The sequence below is a fragment of the Pipistrellus hanaki genome, assembly GCF_964339955.1.
Source record: "Pipistrellus hanaki genome assembly, chromosome: 17".
In the NCBI taxonomy this organism is placed as follows: domain Eukaryota; kingdom Metazoa; phylum Chordata; class Mammalia; order Chiroptera; family Vespertilionidae; genus Pipistrellus; species Pipistrellus hanaki.
Window position 1 is genome coordinate 1,584,512 of NC_140519.1, and position 7,305 is coordinate 1,591,816.

Consider the following 7,305-nt stretch of genomic DNA (forward strand, 5'->3'; position numbering starts at 1 on the left):
TTGTCTAAGTGTAAGCATTGCCAATGAGTAAAAAAACAACTATCTACACACTGTTATGATCCTGATAAGCCTGGGAACATTGACTCTCAACTATGTTTTAGACTTTAATGCTACATTGCAATGAAGTCTAAGGTTTTCCAATGCTGTTAAATATGTATATTTCTCTATTTCAAGAATATTCAGCATTGTATGAAACACATTTACACATCTTCGCTCATTTATGTAAATAATAGAGATTTCATACACTGTTTTATGTGCTCTTTACTCCCTTTTAAGGATTTCCTGCATCTTAGATACCCTTACTACACTCACATCTGACTTGGAGTAGTCTTTTTCACCTATTCTGTACCAGTTCTCACTAACTTACTGTTATTTTTCTGTGAATAACTCATGTTTCTTATAGTTTCTTATATAAGGCCTACTTGTCAAAGTATAAGCATTGCCCGCGAGTACAAACAACATCCTACACACTGTTATGCACTTGAGAAACTCTAGCATATTGACTTGCAACTGTGTTTTAGAGTTTAATGCTACATTACACTGAAATCGAAAGCTTTCCAACGCTGTTAAATATGCTTATTTCTCTATTTCAATGAAATTCTGCTTTGTATGACACTCATTTACAGTTCTAGGCTCCTTTAAGTAAATAATAGAGGTTTTATGCACTGTTTAATGTGCTCTTTACTCTCTTTTAATGATTTTCTGCATGTTTAGATACACTATCTGCACTAACAACTGACTTAGAGAAGACTTTTTGTTGTGTTTTGTATGAGTTCTCCCCTACTTACTGTTATTTTCTCTGAATTATTCATGTTTTTTTGTATTTTCCTATACTTGGGCTTCTCCTCTAAGTATAAGCATTGCCCTCATTGACAAACAACTTCCTTCACACTGTTATGAACCTGAGAAGCTCTGGAACATTGTCTCTCAACTATGTTTTTGAGTTTAAGGCTACATTGCAGTGAAGTCTAAGGCTTTCCAAGGCTGCTTAAATGTGCTTATTTCAATATTAGAAAGATATTCAGCATCGTATGATGCACATTTATAGTTCTAGACTCCTTTAAGTAAATAATAGAGGTTTCATGCACTATTTAATGTGCTGTTTACATTCTTTTAAAGAATTCCTGCATCTTATATGTTCTTTATGCACTGACAACTGACTAGAGAAGTCTTTATCACCTGTTCTGTATGAGTTCTCACCTACTTACTGTTATTTTCTCTGAATTACTCTTTTGTTCTTAAATATTCTATACCTGACCTTCTCCTCCTAGTATAAGGATTGTTCACATTTACAAACAACTTCCTGTACTCTCTTAAGAACCTGAGAAACTCTGGAACATTGTCTCTCAACAATGCTTTAGACTAGAGTTTAATGCTACATTGCAGTGAAGTCTAAGGCTTTCCAAAGTTGTTAAATGTGCTTATTTCTCTATTTCAAGGATGTTCTGCATTGTATGACACACATTTACAATTCTAGCCTCCTTTAAGTAAATAAGAGAGGTTTCATATACTATTTAATATGCTCTTTACTGTGTTTTAAGGATGTCTTGCATCTTAGATACATTTCTACAATAATTACTGACTTATACAAGTCTTTTTTACATTTTCTATGTAGTTTTCATCTATTTACTGTAATTTTCTCTGAATTACTCGTGCTTTCTTCCAGTTTCCTATATTTGGCTTTCTTCTCTAAGTATAAGCCTTGCCCACATGTACAAAAACTTCATACACACTGTTATAAACCTGAAAAGTTGTGGAACATTGTCTCATGTATGTTTTAGAGTATAAGGCTACATTGCAGTGAAGTCTAAGACTTTCTAAAGCTGCTTAAATGTGCTTATTTCTGTATTTCAAGGACATTCTGCCTTCTATGACATCCATTCACAGTTCTAGGCTCCTTTATTTAAATAATGGAGATTTCCTACACTGTTTAATGTGCTGTTTACTATCTTTTAAGGATTTGTACATCTTAGATACCCTTTCTCCAGTAATTACAGACATAGTAAAGTCTTTTTCTCCTGCTTTGTACGAGTTCTCAACTTCTTATTGTTATTTTACCTAAATAATTCATGTTTTCTTACACTTTCCTATATGACGCCTCCTTGTCTATGTGTAAGCATAGCCCAAAAGTAAAAACAACTACCACCACACTGTTATGAGCCTGAGAAGCTCTGTTAAATTGAATCTAAACTATGGTTTAGAGTTTAATGCTACATTCCAGTGAAGTCTAAGGCTTTCCAAAGCTATTAAATATGATTATTTCTCTATTTCAAGGATATTCTTCATTGTATGACACACATTTACAGTTCTAGGCTCCTTTAAGTAAATAATGGATGTTTCATACACTATATAATGAGCTCTTTACCCTACATGAAGAACTTCCTGCATCTTAGATACACTTTCTACACTAACAAATGACTTGGAGAAGTCTTTTTCACATGTTCTGTATGAATTCTCACCTACTGACTGTTATTTTTTCTGAATAACTCATGTTTTCTTATAGTTTCCTATATGAGTCCTACTTATCTACGTGTAAGCATTTCACACAAGTACAGACAACTACCACCACACTGTTATGATCCTGACAAGCTATGGAACATTGATTCTCAATTATGTTTTAGACTTCAATGCTACTTTCCAGTGAAGTCTAATGCTTTCCAAAGCTGTTAAATATGCTTATTTCTCTATTTCAAGGATATTCAGCATTGTATGACACACATTTACAGATCTTGGCTCCTTTATGTAAATACTAGAGGATTCATTCACTGTTTAGTGTGCTCTTTACTCTCTTTTAAGGATTTCCTGCATCTTAGATACCCTTTCTACGCTAACAACTGACTGGAGAAGTCTTTTTCTCCCAATCTGTATGAGTTCTCACCTACTTACTGTTATTTTCTCTGAATTATTCATCTATTCTTGTAGATTCCTATATCTGGCCTTCTCCTCTAAGTATAAGCATTGCCCGCATGTAACAACAACTTCCTACACACTCTTATGAACCTGAGAAGTTCTGGGACATTGTCTCTCAACTATGTTTTAGAGTTCAATGCTACATTGCAGTGAAATTAAGGTTTCCAAAGCTGATAAATGTGCTTATGTCTCTATTTCAAGGATATTCTGCATTGTATGACACAACTACCAACACACTGTTATGATACTGACAAGCTCCGGAACATTGACTCTCAACTACGTTTTAGATTTTAATGCTACATTGCAGTGAATTCTAAGACTTTTCAAAGCTGTTAAATGGGCTTATTTCTCTATTTCAAGGATATTCTGCATTGTATAATACACATTTACAGTTCTCAGCTCCTTTAAGTAAATAATAGAAGTTTCATATACTGTTTTATGTGCTCTTTTCTCTAATTAAGGATTTCCTGCATCTTAGATACCCTTTCTACACTAACAACTGAGAAGTCTTTCTCACCTGTTCTGTATGAGTTCTCACCTACTTACTGTTATTTTCTCTGGATAATCATGTTTTCTTGTAGTTTTCTATATAAGGCCTACTTATCTAAGTGTAAGCATTGCCCACAAGTACAAACAACTTCATATACACTGTTATTAACCTGAGAAACTCCTCAACATTGTCTCTCAACTATGTTTTAGAGAATAATGCTACATTGCAGTGAAGTCTAAGACTTTCCAAAGCTGCTTAAATGGGCTTATTTCTCTATTTCAAGGACATTCTGCCTAATATGACACACATTTGTAGTTCTAGGCTCCTTTAAGTAAATAATAGAGGTTTCATACACCATTTAATGTACTCTTCACTATATTTTAAGGATTTCCTGCATCTTAGATACCCTTTCTACACTAACAACTGACTTGCAAAAGTCTTTTCTACCTGTTCTATGCGAGTTTTCATCTATTTACTGTTATTTTCTCTGAATTAATCATGTATTCTTGTAGTTTCCTGAGAAGCTCTGGAACATTGTCTCTCAACTATGTTTTAGAGTTTAATGCTACATTGCAGTGAAATCTAAGGTTTCCAAAGCTGATAGATGTGATGTTTCTCCTTTTTCTGCGTCCTACATGGAAAAATGACAGGTTCCTGAGGAGAGGAGCTAGGGATTAAAAAATTAGAGAAAGCAAGAGACAAGAGGCAGAAATAGATTCATAAAGATGGGAGCTAGATGACTGCCATCTCTCTGATGGAGAGACAGTCATACTCACCACAGACATCACAGCATATTTATTGGCTTCTAAAGGGGATTTTTAAGGTCAAAGGGAGTTTCGGGTGTGCCCAGATCCTTTTCATCAAAATCTGGGTAAGTTTCTTATTTTTTGGTACAAGATTTAGCATATCAAGACCTGGGTGAATCAAGGTCCTATTTGTTCCCCATTCCAAGCAATTGGATTAAGAAACCAGTACTGATAATAGGATTCTGCCAGTGCCCTCAGGTTTAGCTGATAAGAATTAAAAGAATGTCCATGTGCCTTCTCAGGTGGCTCTCTACATCTCACCCTTTTTTACTAATTAAAATAAAATTTAAACATTAATAATAGGGCTCTAAATTTAAAAACAATTGCAAACAATGCCAATGCAAAAACTAAATTACACACATGTTATTTTCAAGACTTGAATGTTAAGAGCAAAACTCTGGCTATTAAATAATAACAATGCCAATGCAAAACAACAATATAAGCAATCAGAACTATGGACATATTAACATTTTTAGATACTAAATGAGTCTCTTTTGTTGCTGGTGTAGATTTACTCAGAGTCCTTGGACTTGCTGCACAAGACTGCAGAACACTGGAAGCTAACAGATGCTAGCATGAGCAGGAACATGATTAAAGAAGTAGCTTCCACTTCATTCTTTAATTTCTTCAGATGACTCCATGTTGGCACCACAGTCCCTGGCATCTTTCAGTCTTCTCCCATTTTGCTGTCATCTGGGAAAGTCTCAGTCCTTTTGGGTGAAGGGACACAGGAGCTTCTCTGAGTCCATTGTGATGACAGACGTAATACTCAAGCACCCGAATTGGCTGCATTGTTCCTTCTGGAAAGATATAAAATACAACCTCTTCCCCACATTATTACTGAATCTGATAAAACTTTCTACCTAGCTGACTCAGTGGAGGCTATTGTACAGAAGGCCTGATGCCTTTTATCTGCTGTACAATCATCTGCAAAACAATTTAAAAAAAATTTAAAGTATAAAAGCATGATAGAGCCTCTCTGGAAGTGACACAGAACATCTGTCTCCCCCTTTTTTGTTTTAATAAATGATTTTAAGAGTACAATTGGCTTTTTCCATTATTGAGTGACATATATTTTACCAGATTTGATTAGGTTTAAGTCCTTGGGGATTTACCCCTAAAGTTGGCATAGAGAAGTGGATAACACACTGAGGACATTGCTTCCAATAAAACATGGGCATTTTCCTTCTCTAACATTTTAAAGGTTGAAAATTAAATGAAAAGGTCTTTTAGGTCCTGGTGGCTATGCGGGTGCTCATGGGGGGCGGGACGGCCTTCATTGGGACAGCCCTGAGGCAACTGCTGCTCATCTCCCGGAAGCCTGGCCCGGGTCGGATCATGTGGGATGAGCTCGCTGGGTCAGGGCTGCCCCACTGTGATGCTGCAATCAACCTGGCTGGAGGTGGAATGAAGCTTTCCAAAAAGAGGTTCTCAGCAGCCGCTTGGAGACCACTGACTTGTAGACTAGAGCCATCACCAAGGCCCCAGAACCCCCCAAACCTGGATCTTAGTCACAGGTGTAGGTTACTACCAGCCCAGCCTGACTGCTGAGTATGATGAGGACAGTCCAGGAGGGGATTTTGACTTTTTCTCCAACCTCGTAACTAAGTGGAAAGCTGCAGCCAGACTTCCTGGAGATTCTACATGCCAGGTGGTGGTACACTCTGGGGTTGTGCTGGGCCATGAGGGCGGTGCCATCGGACACATGCTGTTGCCCTTCTGCCTGGGCCTGTGGGGCCCCATCGGCTCTGGCCAGCAGTTCTTCCCCTGAATTCACGTTGGGAACCTGGCAGGAATCCTGGCCCATGCCCTTGAAGCAAGCCACATGCAGGGCATCCTGAATGGAGTGGCTCCAGCCTCTACCACTATGAATGCTGAGTTTGCACAGGCCTTAGGCACAGCCCTAGGCTGCCCAGCCTTCATCCCTCTCCCTATCATCGTTGTGCAAGCTGTCTTTGGGCAATAAAGTGCCATCATGCTGCTGGAGGGCCAGAAGGTGATCCCACGGCAGACATTGGCCACTGGCTACCAGTAATCCTTCCCAGAGCTGGGGGCTGCCTTGAAAGAAATTGTAGCCTAAGTGGGGAGGCTCATGGTAGGGCCTACAGCCTCGATAGAGGCTTCGCAGTTAGAGACTGTGAATAGGTCAGGTACTCCTCTACCTGAGACCTACAGCCTCTTCCTTTTTCTTTCTCATTCTTCTGTTGCTGCACTTTTAACTGATTGCCCACTGTTTTGAGATTGCAATTTTACCTAATTGGGACCTTAAGCTCGTCAACTCCTTGTAAAAGAATTTCCAAGTTAGGTTTCCCTGTATGTCCCATTCCTGCCCCACATATCCTTTGCTATGTAATGAATGCTCTACAATTTAGGCAATAAAGATGAATAATCACATTAAAAACAAAAATAAATAAATAAATAAATAGGTCTTCTAAATTAGTGTGCCTTATAGTAGCTGTTTCAATAACTTTTGCTTATACTTAGTACAAAAGCACTACTACTATATGTTGATGGGCTCTGAAATAAAATATGTTAAGGTATCAATAAGAGCTTGTATTTCTACTGAAATATAAGAGGTTTGAAGGACATTTGTCCTCAAAACTGCAGTAGATCCAGCCTTTTTAGAACTGGATCCATTCATAAAATTGAGGTATAATACCTCCTTTAATGTGGCAGTTAATACCATTCCCTGTGTTAGAAATAAAGCAAGACCCCAAGTCAGGGTCTTGGTAAAAACATTAAACATTTGATTTCTCTGCAGAAGGGTGTGCATACATAGTCTAGAAGTGCATGCACACGGACTTTCCTTGCCCTTGGTCTTGGGCAACCTGCATCAATGCACAGGTGCTGACTGCTCTCATGGAAAGGCATCTTCACTATCTTTATAGCTGGACTATTTCTCTGTTCTTGTGGGCCAGTGCTTATTTTGTGGCTGGAACAATTCTATCAGGTCCTCTCTGGGATCCATTGTTGCAGGAATCCATACAGTCTTGGAGTTTTCTGGAAATATAAATATATTCTCGACCAAAGGTTAATAAAGAAATCTTTTCTATGAATTTTACTTGGGATCATTTTAATTTTTTGCCCAATTTTTCTTTG

General features: G+C 37.8%; 1 pseudogene across 1 annotated transcript; it reads left to right on the forward strand.

Annotated features, from left to right (window-relative positions):
• Window positions 1–5,451: 5,451 nt before the first annotated feature.
• On the forward strand, window positions 5,452–6,575 carry LOC311612231 (epimerase family protein SDR39U1-like; annotated as a pseudogene). The gene has a single exon. The product of its transcript is annotated as an epimerase family protein SDR39U1-like (transcript).
• Window positions 6,576–7,305: the final 730 nt, after the last annotated feature.